The sequence below is a fragment of the Crocodylus siamensis genome, chromosome 2, assembly GCF_052110815.1.
Source record: "Crocodylus siamensis isolate JL-2025a chromosome 2, ASM5211081v1, whole genome shotgun sequence".
Lineage (NCBI taxonomy): Eukaryota > Metazoa > Chordata > Crocodylia > Crocodylidae > Crocodylus > Crocodylus siamensis.
Window position 1 is genome coordinate 10,481,014 of NC_143396.1, and position 21,075 is coordinate 10,502,088.

A 21,075-nucleotide genomic window follows, 5' to 3' on the forward strand; every position below is an offset into this window, starting at 1 on the left:
CTCCAGAAGATCAAAACCCATAAATAGGGCAGAGAACATAATATTAAGTGTCATGTAAAAATAAAGCTGTTCACAGGCATTCAGCCACAAGACAGTAGCACAGGGGTGTTAGTTAGTAGGGGATGTAAACTGGGGGGATGCCACCACCTTGCAGCCCTTGCAGCCCCCCCTCCTTCCTGAACAGCAACTTGGACCTTAGACTCTCAAGATTAAGAATCTGAGATTCTATCAACTGAGCAGAAAACAAGCCAAAATCCAACTGTTTTTGCAGTGCCTTAGTCTACTGCCTGAACTTGACACTTAAAGCTGAACTAATCTAGCCATGAAGCATGCAACAAACTCTACAGCTAACCTAGAGTCTTCTCCCCTTAGTAGGGACCAACAATATTCATGCCTACTGGTCCATTATAGGAAGATAAAAGAATTGATATACAGGTCCTATCACTTAGGACCCACACTTCAGTAATAAATCTTTCGGCATAAACAAGTTGACTGCAATAGAAATGATCATCAAATTCAGTATTATACAAAGACTATACAATTATAACAGCCCGCAAATGAAGTAAAAAAAGACATGTCTGGAAGCAAGCAAAGAACACGAACAACTTTGTGGTTATGAGAGAATTTAATAAGTTGTGAAAAATGAAGCGACAAATGAATTGACGTTTGATACATACATTCCTGAAAATGTACCAGAGGCAAAATGCTCCTCTAAGGGAAGCGTAGGACCAGCCACCAGTACACTGAATGCTAAACCCCAGATGCCACTTGTACTTCTGCTTTCGCGTTTCCCCACAGATGCTTCCCACCAAGACGAAAAATTGTTAGAAAAACTAAATAAGATCCTTATCACTCTTTAGGTAGGGAAGGCACTACTTATGTTTCAAGAATTATTTATTACAAAAGGGGGCCAACATTCCAGGAAAAGATTCAAGTGATTAAGTGATGTCAAACTCCCAATCTGAAAAAAATATTAAACAATTACAATATTAAGAAGATTGCAAAAGAGGGGTATTTCCTAACATTGGAGCTCAAAACAAATGCTTTTAACTGGAAGTGCATTTGAAAAGTGCACTTTGAAATTAAAATAAGTCAAAAGATTAAGCCATGTATCTATTTAAATACATAAACTTAAGGTTCAAAACTGCAAACAGCCAGCAGCTAAGAAATGAAGTGTCTATTATTAATAGATGCTTAATTAATATCAGCTAATGTTAATTATCAATATCACAGCATTGCATAATATAATTAGTATGAATAATGATCACTATTCATATTGATACTAGTTTTTATTAATAGACAAGAATCCCATCCTAAATTACTTGTGCTTTTTAGAAAGCTTTCTTGCTCTTTCTGAAATGCAAACAGCCTTGTACATACTTAGTAATATTTCTTATTCAAAATCTTTTGAAGAGGTTCTGTTTCAATTGTTGCTGAAGTTCTTCTCTCTAATTTTGTTAAACCTGTGTAAAATAATTTATCAGTAAGTAGTAAAAGGCAAAAAGCTTTGAAATACCTTTAAGACATTTGTTAGCCTTTTATTTCCTCCCCTTTAGATCCACTTAGAGGGCCCCAATCTTGTAAACCATTCTTTCTGCAGTTTATCTATGCACAGAGTAAGTGGGAAGAAGAAGAGGCAATGGCAACACTGATACTTTCCCTTTGCATAACAAAAAAAAAAAAAATACAAGACTACAACATTTGGCAGATAAATATTTTAATTTGCTGGCACAGTGATACAAATACAGTCATCCCTTCATGGTCCCACAACAGATTTTCAATCCAAGATGTTAAATTTGAATCATTAGAAGACTAAATGCCAAAAAAGGAGGCCAAGCCCAAAACTGAATACATAACTTTGACTGCATACTTCTCTTCCCTTCTGAAACAGGGTGGCTATAACTCTTGAAATACACTTACAGGAGATTTTTATTTATGTTTTGAAAAGTGATTAACATTATAATCTATTAAAAAAATGTACACATAATAAAAATATTCAAATGCTATAATGCCTGTATTGAAGCTTTAAGAAAAGTCCAACAGCTGACTTGGTAGAAATTATTGATTAAGTAGCAAAAGCCAAGTTTGACTCTGCTGTCACAAACCAGTTTGATGGCAATAACTCTTTCTACAGCTGCAAAGAGTATTTGTTTTAATATCAGTTTATTCAACACATTCATATCAATTATAAGTTCATTCAGAGCTGAGAAACTAAATGGGAGCAGGACACTTTCTTCCCCACTTCCAATCTATGAAGACAATAAGGTGTGAGAATGAGATCTCTTAACTTTTTAAATCTTGACAATCACACCCAGAAAAAACCCATACAATTAATTACAAAGAGCAATTTGTTTAATGCATCTATAAATTAAATAAAAAATCTGTATTCAGCACATTTAAGGTAGTCTTAAATAAAGAAAACAGTTTGAAATGCTGCTTTTGTGCATTTAATCACATTTTAATTCCTATCTAAACGCAGCATAAATGTCAAGAAAAATAAATCGCCACCTAGTAAGAAAGTGAAAGATGAATTTCTTGCTAACACAAAAAGTAAGACGTCAGAACCAGATTAACTTATGTTAAACAGGCTGCACAGAACACTGACTACTGCATTTACTTGATTAGGAGATGAGGTTCCCCCCACACCCCGCATTTGACATGGGGGGGGGAGCCCCTTGCCTTAGGGCTGAGCATGGGGTGGAGGGTGGTCAGGCAGCTCCTGCTGCTCTGGCACTCTAGCCCCAACCAGGGGTTGGACTGAGGCTGAAGCCTGCCTCCCACTCCATTGCCTCTACACTCCCCACCACTCCTCCTCCACAACTCCCATACCACTACTCCCCTCCACCCCGTCAAACTCCTTATCTTTGCTCCAGGCCAACGCACTCAGTGTCCCTACTGCAGCCTGGGTCAAGGAGCATGGCTCCAACCCAATCTTAGAGCAGTGGCAAGGAGCTGGCACTGCTGTTCCAGCCCAGCCTGGTTGTAGCAGGCTGCTGGAGGTGGGGGGATAAGTGTGTGTGGGGGGGCTAGGACAGACAGCAGGGGGTAAGCTGCCAGCCTTACCACCTGCCCCTCATCACCTCTCCACCACCACCTGCAGAAGTGGGGGTGGATTTATTTAAGATCCTCCTCCAATAATCAGACCCCATACATAGAAAATTATAGTGAGTTTATACATTTTTGTATGTAGAATAAAGTTATTTCAAAGATTTCATAAATGTTAAGGCTGGAAGGGACCTCATAAGATCATCAGGTCCAGCCCTCTGCCCAAGAAGAGTCAGCTGGAGCAACGTGATCCCAGCAAGGTAAGCACTCAGGCATTTCTTGAATGTATCCAGATTATTATTATCCAGGGGGACCGTCTTGTATGCAAGTAAATATGGTAACACCATCTCATTATTTCCTCCTATCCCCTTGTTAATCTGTTTGTGCGTTTTACTTAAGAGCATCAGGGACGGCCTCATTCTGTTCTACGCTTGTGCCGCATCTAGCATGATGCGGCTCGACAGGGGCTCTTAGATGCTAGGAACATCAAAATAATTGAAACAATTACGTCTCCTTTTCTTTACTAACTGTAGGGTACAATTTTGCTGCAAAGCAACATATCAGCAGGCTTACCATCCAGAAAACATAAACCTTTGGGGAAATAACCAAGAAAAGCACACAGGCAAAGCAAGGTTTCAGAGATTTCTAGGGTAAGAAGAGACCTATTAGATTGAGTTCAGCCCCTGCTGTGGGCAGGAAAGATCCCTGGCGTCAAGTAACCCCAGCCAAGTGCTTGCCTGCTCTCCTTTTGAACACCTCCAAGGTAGGGGAAAGCACCACCTCCCTTGGAAGCCCAGTCCATACTTTGGCAATAGGTTAAGCTCTTTAAAGGTTTTTGCTGTGCACATCCCCAATTAGCTCCGGACCCTCAAGCACCACCTCCAGACCTTTCCCTCTGCCTCCTGTTCCCTGCCCCGCTCTTCCTCCTCCTCCCTGCAGTTCAGTATGTTGCTCCACTTCGCGCCATCCTCTGCCACACTGCCTGTCATCTCCCCGATCTGCAGCGTGCCCCTCACAACACCTGTGCCACTAGTTCAAACCGTTATTAAGTCACAGATCAGACGTGATGCCCCCACGCAGCAGTCCAGGGCAGTCGGACACCAGGATGATGGGGTGCATCACACCTACATAAAGCAGGGGGGTGGGCTGGAGACCCCCAGATAGGGCTGCGACGCCTAATGATGGCAGTAGCACCTGCAGGGTGAGCCAGGGCAGGTGGGGAAGGGCACGTGGCAGCCCCCGAGGGGCGGGGCGAGGAAAGGTTAGCCCCGCCCCCTCTCGCCGCCATCTTGCGCGTCCCCTCGGCCACCGCAGCCCCTTGGGGAGCGGGGAAGCCCCGCGAGGAGGGGGAGGACGCCGCCACTCCTCCGCCCTGCGCCGGCCCCGCGCAAGTCCCCTACCTCCGGAGGGCGCCGCGGAGCCGGTTCACCCCCCCGGCCTGGCCCGGCACCGCCGCGGCCTCACGCTCCGCCGCTTTCCCCCCCGCCTGCGCGCAGCCCTGCTCCGGCAATGGCGGCTAGTCACCGCGCATGCGCAAGCACACAACGGAGGAAGACGCAAAACAGCGAAAGCTTCCCCCCGTGCGCTTGCGCAGTTGGGTTTAGTGAAACGGCTGGGAATGGGAAGCGTAAGATGCGCATGCGCCTGCTCATTGCCGCCTGCAACATTCGCACGCGCTCACCGCCTACAGCCCAGCCTCCCTCTCTGTACGCATGCGCGCTGATAGGTTTGTGAGTGCGCAGGCGCCAGTGATGTTACCCCCCCCCCCGGTCTGTTCGCAGAGTATGCTGGGATACTCCCAAGCTATAAAAGCAGAGGAGCTGGGTGGAGTGTGCAGTAGGTGTCTGGCTAGGTTGAGTGGGTTGGTGCAGTGTGTGGCTCAGAGCTGCTTTCCAGTTCTTTCTCTTGCTGGTTTTTCTCACTAGGCCAGACTGTCCCCAATTTTTGATAGATGAGGCATGCTGCTGCATGAAACCTGGCAGCATGTCACTCTTGACATCTGAATGTATGCATGTGCACCCAAATGTATGCATGTACACTTGAATGCATGCATGTGCGCACAAACACTAATGCATATATACATACCCACATACAGAGAAATATATATACACATGTAGAAATGCAGACTGGCTTTCTTGCATACGTACTGGCCTCTAGATGTTTACCGCCCCATCCAGGAGGAGCACAGCCCATTGGCAGACACTTCGGCAGCCTGATGAAGGCTGGACCCAAAAGCTTGTACCAAAAAGCTTGCAAAGAAGTTTTCCAATTATTTGACTTGGTTTAATAAAAAATAACAGGTTTAGCCAAAGACCTTGTCTGTATATGCATGTACATCTGTCTCTACATATTGATATATATGATGTTTGAGAGCAGGCCCAAAAGCCAACAAAGAAAAATACTGCTGAGAGGCCACAAACAGGATAATCATGAAGCTCTCTGTATGTAGGATGACATTTGGAATGTGAATTCATAAATAGGGATGGTACAAACTGAACCCACCTTGAACCCACTAGCATAAGTAACAGTGCTAAAAAGAAAGTTGCATGTTTGATGATAAGGAAGATGCTTATGTGTAAGAACTGCTCAAAGCCTATTATTGTGTAGCTGTAGAAACTAACTAACAAAACCATACATAATAAGTGTAAAAGTTATCTACATAGATTCATAGATTCATAGACATCAGGGCTGGAAGGGACCTTGAGAGATCATCGAGTCCAGCCCCCTGCCCAAAGGGCAGGAAGTCAGCTGGGGTCATAGGATCCCAGCAAGATAAGCATCCAATTTACTCTTGAAGGTGTTCAGTGTAGGTGCTTGAACCACCTCCGCTGGCAGACTGTTCCAGACCTTGGGGGCTCGGACAGTAAAGAAATTCTTCCTTATGTCCAGCCTGAAACGGTCTTGCAGGAGTTTGTGACCATTCGACCTCGTCATCCCTTGGGGCGCTCTGGTGAACAGACGTTCCCCCAGATCCTGGTGGTCACCCCTGATAAACTTATAGGTGGCCATCAGATCACCCCTGAGCCTCCGCTTTTCCAAGCTAAAGAGTCCCGTGGCTCTCAGCCTGTCATCGTAAGATCTGTTTTCCTGACCTCTGATCATGCGCGTGGCTCTCCTCTGGACTCTCTCAAGCTTCTCCACATCCTTTTTGAATTGTGGAGCCCAAAACTGGACGCAGTATTCCAGCTGCGGCCTCACCAAGGCCGAGTACAAGGGGAGAATGACGCCCCGGGATTTGCTCGAGAAGCATCTATGGATGCACGCCAGAGTTTTGGTCACTTTATTAGCCGCAGCATCGCATTGCAAGCTCGTGTTCATCTTGTGGTCAATGATGACCCCCAAGTCTCTTTCTTCTGTAGCGCTATCCAACGTAGCACTGCTGAGCCTATAAGGATGCTGCAGGTTTTTCCTCCCAAGGTGGAGGACCTTGCATTTTTCGGTGTTAAACACCATGAGGTTCTCGTCTGCCCATTTGCTGAGCTTGTCCAGGTCAGCCTGGATCACCCGCCTATCTTCTGGCGTGGATGCTTTGCCCCAAAGTTTGGTGTCATCGGCGAACTTGGCCAGTCCGCTTCTGACTCGTGTCCACATCGTTAATGAAGATGTTGCACAGGATGGGTCCCAGGACAGAGCCTTGAGGGACCCCACTGGTCACAGGGCACCACGATGAGTGACTGCCATCAATCACAACCCTCTGAGTCTGACCACGGAGCCAGTTTCCCAGCCAGCGGATCGTGGTGGAGCCAAGGCCACAACTGGCCAGTTTGGCCAAGAGGTGATCGTGGGATACCAGATCAAAAGCTTTTTTGAAGTCAAGATATATGACATCAATCTCTTCTCCCTTGTCCAGGTGATAGGTCACCTGGTCATAGAAGGAAATGAGATTGGTCAAACAAGACCTACCCGCAACAAACCCGTGCTGGCTGTCCCTCAGGATGTTAGCCTGGGCCAGTCCCTCAAGGATGGCCTCCTTAATAAACTTTTCTAAGATCTTCCCCAGGATAGAAGTCAGGCTAATGGGCCTGTAGTTAGCCGGATCCACTCTCCTCCCTGTCTTGAAGATCGGCACCACATTGGCCTTCTCCCAGTCTTCGGGCACTACACCAGAGCGCCAGGAGTTTTCAAAGACCCGTGCCAGGGGCTGGGCTATGATGCTCGCCAGCTCCTTGAGTACCCTGGGGTGCAGGTTGTCAGGGCCGGCTGACTTGAAGGTATCCAGCCTCTCAAGGTGTTACTTCACGAGGTCAGCATTCAATATGACACCAGGACCCTGCGGGGTGGGTGCCAGGAGGAGCCTTGGCGCAGCCCAGCCCCATCCCCAGCCTGGGATGCAGCTCCCATTATAACGAAACCAGGCACTTCAAACAGCTGGGGGATGGGGGGGGTCCTCCCTGTCACAGCTGGAGCAAACCCCCAGGAAGGACAAGGTCACAGGCATGGGGAAGCCAACTGCAGAGCCTCGGCTGAGCAGGCAGCCTCGTTCCTTCCTGGCTTACTTCCCCATCCAGGGGGCAGGGAGGATGGGGCCCGTCGAGCTGAGCATCTCCCTTCCCAGGTGCCAGCACCTGCCAGAGGCACCGGGCCCCGCCTTGACTCTTGCTGCACCCCCACGCCGCTGGGGAAGCCGCCCCACCCTGTCCCCGCCGCGTGCCCCCTGCGCATGGGGCTGCCGCGGGTTCTGGTGAGTGGCGAGGGAGGTTTCAGTTCCCCCTGGGCCAGGAAGGACGGTGGGGGAGGGATAGGGCATTTTCAAGCTCCGACAGTGAAGATCTCCAGGGCAGGCAGGATGGACTGGATGGGAGACAGCCCGCTGGAAGGTAAGGGGCTGCGTGGCAGCAAATGGCTTGGAAAGGGGGTGCCAGGTGTCCTAGATTGCAGCCGCAGTGGTTTAGAGGCAAAAGGGATCAAAACTGGTGGAAGAGGTGACCTCTTTTATTAGAATTTGCAAACAAGAGATTGCATTTATCTGCAAGATCTCAGGCGACGCGCCCTGCATAAGGCAGCGGAGAGAGCACAGGTTGTACAAGTTCTCCTAGGTAGAAAGGACAGTTCATATTTTCATTTGAAAGGGGGTGAGCATTTGTGAAGGCACCCTGAAGGTATCCAGCCTCTCAAGGTGTTCCTTCACAAGGTCAGCATTTATGGAGGGTAGGGGGTCCCCAACATCCAGATCTCCCTGTCCCATAGCAGGCATGGGCGTCCCATGGGACTGGTGAAAGACAGACGCAAAGTACCTATTTAATAGATGGGCTTTTTCCTGGGCGTCAGTTGTCAGTTGCCCCATCTGGTTCAGCAGGGGTGCAACATTGCCTTTGCTTTTCCTCCGGCTCCCCACATATCTGAAAAAGGACTTTTTGTTGTCCTTGATGCTTGAAGCTAGTTGGAGTTCAGTTGCAGCCTTGGCTTTCCTGGTTTGCTCCCTGCAGGACCGGACCAGTGCAGAATAATCCTCCTTGGAGGTGAATCCCGTCCTCCATCCTTTGTAGGCTTTCCTTTTTAGCCGCAGGAGGTCCGCTAGATCCCTGGAGAGCCAGGGGGGCTGCTGTGCCTTCTTGCTGCCTTTCCTCCGTGTTGGAATAGATTTAGCTTGTGCACTGAGGATCGCTTCCTTGAGAAGCAACCACTCTTCTTGAACTCCCATCTCCCTGGGGTCATGGTCCCTGAGGGCCTGACCGACTAGCCTCTTGAGCTTGTCAAAGTCGGCTTTTCTGAAGTCAAGGACCTCTGTGTTGCTGACTGACTTGCCAGCTTTACAGCGGATGGTGAAGGTGATCAGCTCATGGTCGCTGTCACCCAGCTTCCCATTGCACAAAGCAGACTTAGTGCTTCAAAGACACAGCTGAAACAATCAAAGATGCCGTCCTCCTCCCTATCACTTAACATTTCAAAACAAGCATATAGCCAAAAGCCAGTTTGAACTAATTAGAAGTTTTCTCACACTAACCTGATAGCTTGCATTCTTTTACAGTGGGAGATTCCCACCTGAACGCGTATCGTGTCATGCGCACTAGAAGTTTTTAACTAACCATAGAGGTTGAGTCAATTAAGTGTAGAATCTGTGACGCAAAACTGCCTATATAAACTTGCTTACTTATTATCAAGGGGGGCTGGTTCTTGGAGGAGACGGGCTGCTCTTTGTTGTTGTGTGCACGCTTCAATAAAGAGCTTTGAGATAAGACCTTGCTGGTGTTGCCTGTCTCTTGCGGTCAGACAACGGACCTGGGAAGTTGGGGTTCGAGTCCCTGACAATATGTATACATATACAGATATCTATGGATAGATATATCTATATAGAGATACACAGATATAGATCTATAAACATACACATATAGAATCATAGAAAATAAAGGTTTCGTGGTCTATTCCAACCCCCTTACATACATGTATATAAATATGTGCATGTGTGTATATGAATATATGTATATTATACATGTATATGTATGCATATATATGTATATATATGTGTGTATCTGCACTCATTGCAGTCATTGTTATAGTAATATAGTAATTATATATGTCTTATAGAATAATTATATATGTGCGTGTGTATGCACACACACACACACACACACACACACACACACACACACACACACACACACACACACACAGATGGATGAATCTGGGGGCAAAAGTGCAAGAGTGCACTTCTACCCCACTTTGATTTCTGGTCCACCCGGTGTATAAAACAAATTGCCTGGCAGTAGTAGCAGCATTTCTGTTGACGAAGCAGTAAGGGAGTCCTTTGACTTCGTATCTCAGTTTAAACTACCTGATTCCTTCCTAACTCTTCATTCCACAAGTGTGTATACACACACACACCCCTCTAAGATTTTGAAAAGGTGGGTGCAGGTGGTACAATGCTTCCTCACATACAGCACAACGTATTTTACTTTTGGTGGAAATAAACTAGAAGTTTTACTAATAAGGTAGGTAGCCTAGGGTTGTATTATTCCATTTAAGGTCAGAGTAAGAACAAATGTAACTTAGCTGGAATGTGCTGTTCATCAACTGTCTCATACGTTTGCTATATCAAACACAACAAACTAGACAAAACTAATCCAAAGATGTTGTTTCTTTAGCTCTGTTGTCATTAGAATTGAATGCACCTCTTTCCAGATTTATGAAACAAAATCAAGCCTCCTTGAGCATCCTGACACTGCATCCAAAGGATCATTTAAAGTTATTTCCACACCTGAATCAATGTTTTCAGCTAAAGTTAAAAATAGCCTACAGGGCTGTGAAATAGGAGCTACATTAAGAGGAGCAGCTCACAGACAGCAGAAATGCAAAAGAAAAAGTTGATTAGTGGAACATTAAGACTATTAGAAAAGGAGAGAGGGTTGTTAACACCTGTGGAATGAAGAGTTAGGAAGGAATCGCATAGATTACGAGATATGAAGTCAAACAACTCCCTTACTGCTGCCTCAGTAGAAATGCTGCTACCACAGCCAGGCTGTTTGTTTTAAACTTTGGGTGAAGCAGAATCAAAATGGGGTGCAAGTACACCACTGCGCACCCCACCCCTCCAATCTGCCTCTGTGTGCGTGTATACTATGTGTGCACATGTGTGTGTACACACACACGCATATACATATACACACATAATTACTATATAAGATGATAGATCGATAGATAGATAGATACTATATTATTATAACAATGAGTGCACTTCACTTTCACGTGGCCTTACAACAAAGACATCACTCCCTCCGCCAGGCAGACCCCACTACCATTTTCCTCTCTCCCCACCCTGCCAAGGTGCCCACGCAGACATGCATAAGCTGTGCCACAAGTCTTTGCCACAATTGTTCTGCACAGTGATGTATCACCACAGATTATGAATGTTGTGTAGACTAGCCTCGGTAATTCTAACGGGAAAACATAACGTGTGTTAAAATATACAGACATATGAATGTTTAAGGTGAAGGAAGGAAGGAATCATTTTGCCTGGCATGCTTCTATTGTTCTCGGGACGCCATGGCATACTCCTTTGGGAATCACTGCACTAGGTCTTACCCATCCTCTTATGGCCTTGAGGGAGCAGAACTGAAGAGCTGCTCCCTGCTATTTTGTGCTTGCACCCAGAAGCCACTTTGGAGGCTCTTGTCTTCAAATAAAATGGAAAGCTTGCAGGCATCTAATTGCTTTGGATACAGCATGGAGGAGGATACAGGGCCTCTCTCTGACTCCCCGCTGCACCCTGCTTCAGAGACTCGTACTGTTACAAGTATGATTTATGCAAAAGCATAAATAAAGGCAGCTTTTGAGAGTCACCACGTGCTTTTCCGAAAGTACCCTCCTGTTTGCCAGGATCCAACCACACATTTGGCAGTAAGCCCGATTCCTTCACCGTGCCAAAAGCCATAACCGAATCATACACTGCCTGCAGGAGTCGGCTGACTTCCTCAAACCACATCCCCCACCAGACTGTAAAGCATCTCCAAATACTGTCATCAGCACAACAGCCTGCTGGCAATGGGGATCAATGACCCTCTTCTACTGATCTAGGCTTGCCAATGTGGGACTAGCTGGCACTGTGCTGGTGAACAGGTCGCAGCACAGGACAGATTTATCAAGCGCAGACCCTCCGGCTACCCCACACCACTGTAGTGCTGCTGAAGACACGTGAGCCCAGGGTGCTCTGGTGTAGCACCAAGTACCTTGCAGACCTGCCCAAAATGGATTGAGTGGGTGCAACCCTGTTTGGCAAGTCTGGACTTACATAGAAGAAGCTGGCTGGCCTTTGGCTGGCCTCAGATCCCAGCTGCTTCATTCCCTCTGTAGGAGACAACGCAGACCTCCCATCAAAATCCTCTTGTTTACAGGAGCAGGGCTGACCACTCCCTGAAACTAGAAGAAGAGTAAAACTCTGGAAAATTCAAGCTCCCAAACTGGTTCTCGGTGCCAGATCCTTGCTGAGAGCACAACAAGTCCTGAAATACTATGTCCTATAGAGACTATAGCTACCCCTCCCTCCTTCCCCATCCAATTCTATTAGGAAACACCTCTGATTATTTGGGGATGTGGGAGCAGGAGCTCCCAAACTCCTAGAGCAAATGCCCCAAACTTTTAGCACAAAATCTAGCCAGTGGCCTTTGCCGGTAGAGTAATTTTTTAGGCTAGTTTTAATGCTGGATGGAGATTTCAAACCCCTTTGGGAAATTGTTTCTAAACAGAAAACTTCAGCACTATTCTTGGAAGAGGATTACATTACTTAAAGTTATCTGGGCCTTGGGTTTCATAGGAGGAATGTGAGACAAGGGCTCTGCTCACATTAAAACCTTCATGCAGGGGCCTCACCCTATTCCTCTTGACAGTGCGTGATACTCCACTGACAGCTCTTATTAGAAGCACCTGGAGAGAAGGAGGGACAGACAGATTTCAAGTGGGAACAAAGTGGGGCTGAAGGAAATTTACTGTCAAAGGACCAAATCCTGCTTGCTGTCGACACTCCCACTGAAATCAGTGGAAGTATACATGAGAGAGAGGCAAAAAGAATGGGGCTGCACTTCTACTGGGACACAGGAAAAGAAGATGTGCTAATAATTACACTGGGAACATGGATGCGCACGTTATAAGTGATTAAGTGTTGGAGAGAAAAATACCAGCATCTGGGTCTAGGAAGGGGTTTTGGAAGAGCTGGGAAGTATAGACAGAGTTATGGCATCTTAATTTAAACCACAAAAAGCAGCTGCTTTTATACAGCTCCTTTGTACATCTGTAAGTTGGTTTTTGTAAGCAGACTGCCTACGTGATCCCACCCAGCTCGGATCACAACTGTGCAGTGAGGGAGGTGATGTCCGGAGGACCCCGTGCAGCATCTGGGGCAGGGACCTGCAAGAAAAATGAGCACAGTGCAGACTACAGTAGGCCTTGAGCTGCTTAATGAAGGGCTGGTATAGAGTGATTTGTATCTGCTTCACCATAGTTTTGCCAAGAGAGGAACAGGAAAAGGAAATATTCAGGTGCAACAATGTCACAAGGTGTGAAACCATTTTAGAGAACGGAAGTAAAACGTGGAACAAAACTGGGGTTAAGGTTAATAAAAGGTCGTCTCGGGGACATTTGGCAGTTCAGTGATAGATAAGGCTAATTTTAGACACCATTTATATAGGAAGAAGAATAGCCTTGTAAATATAAATCAGAGTAGCACCAATTAGGAGCACTTTTATTTTTACCTTATTTCATAGTCCTATTGGTATTTTAGCCAAGCCAAAGAATACAAAAATCTGGCTTCATCTCACAGTCTTTGCTCTTCAGCCTTGAACTAGTGTCCTTGCTGAATAGCCCTTCTGCAGATGAACTAAGATAGGAGCCTTTTAAAACTTAATTTGAAACCTAGGCTAAAAGGTCCTTTCTCTAGCAGACCAGTCACCTGTTAGAGGCTTTTTAAGATCTAGGACTTAGAAATTTAAAAATGTAACTGCTTTTAGATATTGATAGGATTGTCACACCTTGAGATAAATGTGGACGTTGTAAATGTTAATCAGATGCCTGATGAACCTTATCTGTACTGTTTAGTCATTTATCTCTTCTCTCTATTTTGTTACTGAATTTGCTATTACGAATGGAGGTATTCTTATGGGGTGAGTATTTAATTTTGGTGGGACTGGCTCTTTGAACCTTTCTTGGTTCTTACAGCCCATCTGAGGGTCAACAATTATCTCATAAGTCAGGCAACTGGATGCCAGTGGAGGGAGCTCGATTCTGTCCCTGATGAAGCTGGGCACAAGCTGTGCAATGCAAACTCTCTGTGTATGGTCACTACTTCCATGCACCTTGTTTTCCTTGTGCTTTTCCTTGAGTCTCTAGCAAATCTGGTCTGCAAAGGGGTTACTGACTCGTACCTGCAATCAGTGGTGCTTTGCAGGGATGCAGCCTCTCCTGCTGAGAAAAACAAATGTTTTGGCAGCCAGATCAGCCCTGCGAGCCTGCAAACTCCAACACCATCTGTCCAGTCGAGGACCTTATGTTCCTTTATCAGCCACCAAAGAACCCATGCCAAATATCTGTGTCACAAGATGAAGCGCAGTCTCCTCCAACTATGAAGGATGACAATGCCAACTATGAGAAACCGAGTCCTAGGTCACTCCAACTAGGCAACCAAAATTAGATGCCTTTGATCTTAATCTGTCGGGCTCAGTTTGGCAGATGTAAAATGGGTATTATTCCCTCCCTTCACAGGAAGAAAGATCTGACTGGGTCAAGGGCCTTAAAGCACACCAGTATCTTAGCTGTGGGAGTGATGTGGTCAGCACAGTGAGGTGATGAAAATAAAAATATGAATGTCTGTGAAGCACGTGGACGCTACAGTAATGAGCACCATAGAGAAGCCAGTGATGAAAAGAAGCCTGTAAGGCCTGGCCCACCCCTTGAACAAGACAGAGAAACTCAAATACTGATTAGCTACTGATTAGCAACTCATTAAAGGGATCACTCTTCTATCTTTGCACTGGATGAATCAAGATCCCATGACATTTTAGCTGCTAAACCTTCTCAAACCCCTACTGAGCATATGAGAACTGCAATGCTTTCAAAGGCTAAATTTGGGTTGCTTCTCATGGGAACAGGAAAAAAAACCTCAAACCCATACCTGACAATTAGGCCACCTAACCACCACATTTCAAGTCCCTGCTGTGCATCGTGGGGGTGCTAGAGCTGTCCAATGAAATGCACAACAATTGTTTTAATGCTAAAAAAGAATGTATTTTTTCCTAGCTTCATATTTGGAAATGGCTCAACCCAAGGCTGAGAATTAAAAAAAACAAAAGAAGAAAAGAAAGAAACAGCTTGAGAGAGACCCAGGGCATGTAAAATTACAGCCCGAACCATTAAAATTGGGATAGTTTATAAGCCAATGGGTCAAGCTATCTAATAACAGATGGTGCTACCAGCCCTGACTATAATAGCATGTGACACTATTACTGATGCTGACTCCCAGTATTTCCAAAACAGTGTCTCAATAATCCTTTACTGATTAACTGTCACCATCACCACCCTTCCAGGCCATGTTAATGCCACTTCTAATCAAATGCAAATGCCTAGAACATGTCTTGAAATACAATGCTCCCTGCAGAAACACCGAGCCTGCCATGAAAATATCTCAGAGGATGAACCCGACAGCCAAGTCCTAGTTGGTCCCCTGAGGCCTTGACTCAAAAGGGGGTGCTCCTGAAGAATATGCCCTGACATTGGTGCCCTGTTGTCCCTTTGCCCCTGGGGCGCAGGGTGGAAACATGTCACATAGGGTGTAAGGGGGCACGTTGCTGGAGCCCAACAAATAATGCAGGGGAACGAGCAGCCATCCGTATCGTTTGGTCCAAGATGCTTCAGGGCTTTACGGAGTGTCATCCGCATCATAACCAGCGCCCCGCAGCTAACGGGCAGCCCATGCAGTAGGGAAGCATTTGCAAGGCAGGCCATTGAGTAGGTCCTGTAAAATAAATGTCAGTAACAGGGTCTGGAAAAAGCTGATGCGGGGTGGGGGGGCACATTATTTTGCACCAGGAAGCGTGACTTCACCGAGCAGTGTTTTATTTCTGGAGACTGAGCACACTCAGCTGGCTCACAAGTTTTCAGAGATTCCCACAGCACTGACACAGTTATTGTCACAAGCACCCCCCCATTATTCAGAGCCTAGTTCAGTACCTGCTTTCGACTGGATTGAGTTGAACTGGATTCGACAAGGGATACTTAGATGGTAAATTGTGGGGTTGGGACCTTGTCCTTTAAGCCTGTACGAGGGTTGGGCATGCTCATTACGTGACCCCCCCCCAGAGACAAGTCTTGCTCTCCACATGTGTGTGTTTGCATCTGTCAACTCAGACCAGATCCTGATGTGGATGTAACCAATTGGCGCTGCTCCGGCTGGGCCATATCCCACTCCTGATCTATGGGCTGAGCTCCTGATGAGCTCAAGGGGTGGAGAAGGACCAACCTACGCACAGCCCAGCAAGTTACCCATGAGGTCCGTTCTCTTCCCGCCCGATGCCGTGGTGGGAGAGCTGTGTGCTGTTGTTGTCCCCTTGCGCAGTGCCTCATCTCTCTGGATCGCTCTCCCCCGTTAGGCAAAACACCTACCGCCTCCCTCAGAGTCCTAAATATGACTTGGAGACCTAAGGAAGCGTACCGCCATACCCAAAAATTGAGGCTGTCTCTATCCCAACCTTACTGTTGATCCAGCCAGCCACAACATCTCTTGCCTTTTGCAAATCTCCTGGACCATCACAGGAGCTTTACCTTAGCACCACCACATATCACCTTGGCACTGTCCTTCCACTTTAGCCACCCCACAGCTCTTTCTATGACCACTTTTTCCTCTGCGTATAAAATCTCACACCTGGAAAGGACGTCCAGGGCCATCTCAGGCTGCACTATCCCAGCCCCATCCCAGACAGAGGTCCGTGCAGCCTCTGCCTGGGAAAGAGGCTGCAGCTTCCCTAGGCAGCTGGTTGCACTGTTCTGCTGGTCTGGCAGCGAGGAATGTATTTTTCTGATCGACTCTCAATGTGCTCTGCTGCGTTTTAAAGCCATTGCTTCGTGTCCTGCCCTCTGCAGCAGGAGACCAGTTGTTCTCCCTCTTCTCTATGGCAGCTTTTCAACTATGTGAAAGCTGCTATCATGACTTAATTGCCTTTTCCCCAAACTAGACACGCCTCGTTCTCTCGACCTTTCGTTGCACAGCTGCATTCCAACCCCTTCCCCAGCTCCTGGATCCTTCCCAGTTTCTCTACATCCTCCTTCACATGCAGAGCCCAGACAGCACTGCATTGGAGGCCTGAACAGAGCTGAGGAGAGCGGTGCTGTCACTTCCCATGTCTTGGAGCCTTGTTACACGATAATTTTAGGTGGCTTCTGGAGCTCTTCGCTCCCAGACTGGTTGCACATTAACACCTTTTAAGTGGCTTGAAGCACTCGTTACTCGGCTTAACAAGTACAGCAGAGCAGAGCTGGGAGCAGAGCCAGTCCGAAGGGCGGTAAGCGACATCAGGGCTGCAGCGCTCACCCTGCCCTAGCTTCTAGTCCTGCCCTGGTTCACCAAGCCTCTAGCTGGCAAATCCCAGTTGTGCAGGTGAGGGGCCATCAGAGCAGGTTTTTTGCCTTATTGTGTGACTGCTCCACTAAGCCGAACAGCGCTAAGCCGATTAAGGTTTGTTCAGCTTACAGAGTGAAGTCTGGCAAGGCCCTTACAGACAAGATTTCTGTTAATGCAACTCAAAGCAGCCTTTGCTTTTTGGTACCTGCACTGCATTGCATTGCTTTTTCTCCCCCAGGTATAGCACCTTACACTTGCCTTTGTTGAACTTCCTTTTGTTGTCTAGTGCCCTATTTTCCAGACTATCAAGATCCTTTTAAATCAGGGGTGGGCAAAGTATGGCCTGCAGGCCGGATCCAGCCTGCCAAGGGATTTTATTTCGTCTGCAGCAGGTCTTTCAGTCCCGTCTGGCCCAGGCATGGGGAGCAGCCTGGGCTGTGGCATGTGCAACTGGTCCCACCACCCTTGGGTGCACAGGGGCTGGACTTGTTTCCTGACAGCCCTGGTGGTGGCGGCTCCTTCTGGCTGCCCTGCTACCCGGGCACCCCAGACCGTCTGCCCTGCACCCACCGCTGGCGGTGGGACCTGAGCAGGCAGGGCATGCAGCTGGGATGGGGCCATGGCCAGGTGAGAAGCAGCATCCAGGAGCAAGACAGGTGGGATCTGCTCCCTACATGCCCCTGCCCATAGAATTGGCACCCCTCACAGGGGCGTGTGGGGAATGGATCATGGCTCTGTCCTGGGCTGTCATGGACCCACGATCCCAGCCTCACCCACTTATCCCACCCCTGGATGCTGCTCCTCGCCCACCCGCCTGGCCCTGTCCCCACTGCCCGGCCCAGCACAGAGCTGTGCCACTTCGCAAGTTCTGGTGAGCTGCTGTTACATGGTGGGGAACAAGTTATTACCCACTCTTGGTCTAAATTTTACTCCTATCCTCGTGTTGCCAAGGTTCCTTAGGGTGATCTCTTTTATTGGACAAACTGTATAGTTGGGATAGAGCTAGGCAAACTTTTGAATGCAGATAGGTCCAGTGGAGAAATGGACTCGGCCCTGTTTAGCCTCAGACGCAGCACTGTATGCACTTCTGCACTTTGCATTTGAAGGAGGATGTAGAGGAACTGGAAAGGATCCAGAAGATAGCAACAGAGATGCCGAAGGGGCTGGGATACAGCTGTGTGAGGTCACACCTTGCCTCTGAAAGCCTGACTAACACTATCCCGACTATAAAGTTGGTCCAATAAAATATATTGACCCCCCAAATCCTTGTCTCCTGCATACTTTTTGGACCGTCAGGTCTGCCTATCACTCTTACACTGCCACTCCTATCCGCCTAAGTGTTTACAGCCCTTCCCAGTTTTCTGCCATCTGCAAGCTTTGATCCCAAAGCTCTTCTTTCCTGCATCGAGGTCTTTCACAGAAATGTAAAAACAGCACAGGACCCAGGACGGACCCTCGTGGCACCCACATGCAACCTTCTGACACTGACCCACTTATGGTTATTCAACTAGTTATACTGGTCCATTTTTTATTCAGCTAGTTATACATCCACTGAACATCCATCCAGATTATTTATGAGTACATCACATGGGACTGTATCAAAAAGTACAAGGATATGATACCCACTGCATTCCCCTCATCTGATAGCTAGTTATCCTGTCAAAGAAGGAAATCAAGTTGGTTTGGCATGATTTTTTCGTATCAAACCCACCTGAGCATCCCTCCTTTCTCCAGATGTTTATGATAGGATGGTTTTGTCATAATAGCTGCTCTGAGGATCCGCACAAACTGCTTCTAGTGGATCCTGTTTTGGCATCTCAAGGAGATAAAGCTTAGGAGAATTACATTAATTTTCCCCAAAAGTTGAACCGCAGTGCGGACTGTGTATTATGATCACAGAATGCTATGGGACATAATGAATCATATGTACATACATCATATAATACTGTCACTAATTCGCAGCCATGCCATGCTCCGTGATTGGCACAGGGACCATGCTCATGGTGGCATGGGCAAAAACAGACTTTTCTTGGATCTTTGGAAACACGCTCATGTGTTCCCAGGGCAAAAAACCCACAGTCCAAAACAGTTATTTAAGAGCCTTTCTGCTCACAACCACCACAGCAAACCCTGAAATAAATGTAAATCATAAGTGGCACAATGTTTGCCCGTAGGGTAGATTGAAACTGGTTTTATTCCCCATCAGTATCGTTGAACAAGCAAGTTATTTGATGTTTCTGTTAATATTTAAAATCCTTTCAAAATTGTCCTTGTGGCTTGTTTTTTTTGTTAAGTTTCATTTTGCCAGGAAAAATCCCTCCTTCTATTTGCATATTTTCCCCTTAAGGGTAGGCGGTAGACACCTGAGCCAAACAGGGGAAAATGTCCTCTCTTACTCTTCTTAACTAGTCCCTACTCAAAAAAATATTTAAAATATTCCCTACTCAAAGGGTGCATCTACACGTTCATTAATGCACAGTAGTTACTGGAATCAGGACTCATGGTAGAGGTGATATTTTCTATTAGACCAACCAGATTTTTGCAAAAAAAATCTTTAAGCTTTGGGCACAAACACCCTTCATCACAGTAGTTACCGGGTGTTTACTTTAGTACTTGCTTAATGAAGTACTACGTAAATGCGCAGTAACTAGAGTTACTGTGAAGTAGCATCAGCGAATGCCTTCTTAGTGATGCTACTGCGCAGTAGTGTATTAGCACAGTCCAGGCCATGACACACTACTGCGCAGCATTATTAGGTTACTGCACATTAAGCATCTCATGTAGACGCACCCAAAACATACCTCAAAGTGGGTTCTTTTGACCTGCTTAAATTAAGAGAAAGTTTTAAGAAGAGAAAATATTTTTTTTTAAATTAAAGTATTCTTTTCTTTCTTTTTTTAGTTGTCAAAATAGTCCCTCCCCCCCAACCAAAGGACACACTTTTCTAATGGAAAGTGTTGGAGTCATTCGAAGAGAAGGCAAGCATTCCCTCCTGAGAGTCTGAAACAAAAAATGCGCTAAACCCAGAAAACCTTTGACGCAATGAATCACACAATCCCAGAACAGTCAGGCTGGCAGGGCTCTCAGGAGGTCACATTTAGCCCAGCCCATGCTCAAGGCAGGGTCAGGCCTATCCAAAGCATCCCGTCCACACTGTCTAATCTAGTCCTAAAACTACACAGACAACCCAGTCGCACAAAACAACTCTCACACCAAGGAGAACTGACATTTTCCTTCGAATCTTGAATTCTTTCTTTTTTGGGGGAGGGTGGGGTGCATAAAAAAGTGTATGTGAAAAATGCTCTCCAATTTTTTTAGGAGAAACTTTGTCATGGGATAAATTCCAGTCCTCTCTACTGCTCTGTGCCGCAGCCTGTAGCTCAGCCCCGCTCCCCTGCAGATGTGCAGGGGTTTGCTCCTCTTCCTGGCTCAACCCACCCCATGTGAACTCACAGGGAGTTGATGCAGAGCTGATCCTCATACGGAGCAGGAAGGCAGAGTGCCCCCACCAGCTCCTGATACTCCCGTCTCCATATGGTAGAGCCTCCACAGAAGACGGCAAGCCCTTCACTCCCCGCAAAAAATATCCCTTCGCACTTCAAGCACTTTCTGTGGTTGCCAGAAGGTCAGTTATTGCCAGTTTTATAGCATTTTTCAGGATGGGAAGAAGTAAACAGTGGGATCTGTGCTGCGACCGGTGCTGTTTAATATATTCATAAATGATCTGGAAAAGCAAGGTGTCCAGATTTGCAGATAACAAACTTACTCAGAGGGGTAAAGAGCAAGACAGACTGTGAGGACCTACAAAAGGACTTGGCACTGTTGAGCACATGGGCAACCAAATGGCAGATGAGATGCCATGTTGATAAGTGTGAAGTGATGCACAGGAGCCAAAACAGCCCAAACTACACCTACACCATGATGGGCTCTACATGAGTTGTTACCACACAGGGAAGGGATTTGGGAGTCACTGTGGACAGTTAGCTAAAAAC

At 46.7% G+C, this 21,075-nt stretch overlaps 1 protein-coding gene across 3 annotated transcripts in view; it reads right to left on the reverse strand.

The window, feature by feature from the left end:
* The window catches only part of ZNF638 (zinc finger protein 638), a 118,511-nt gene that overhangs the window by 76,001 nt on the left and 21,435 nt on the right, over window positions 1-21,075 (reverse strand). The window contains exon 1 of one of the 3 annotated variants that reach the window (XM_090035148.1): window positions 4,446-4,599. The exons of the other annotated variants lie outside the window; for them this stretch is intronic. The gene's annotated coding sequence lies outside the window, so the exon portion shown is untranslated. Of the gene's footprint in view, window positions 1-4,445; window positions 4,600-21,075 lie in introns of those variants that run through there. 3 annotated transcript variants of the gene reach the window in all.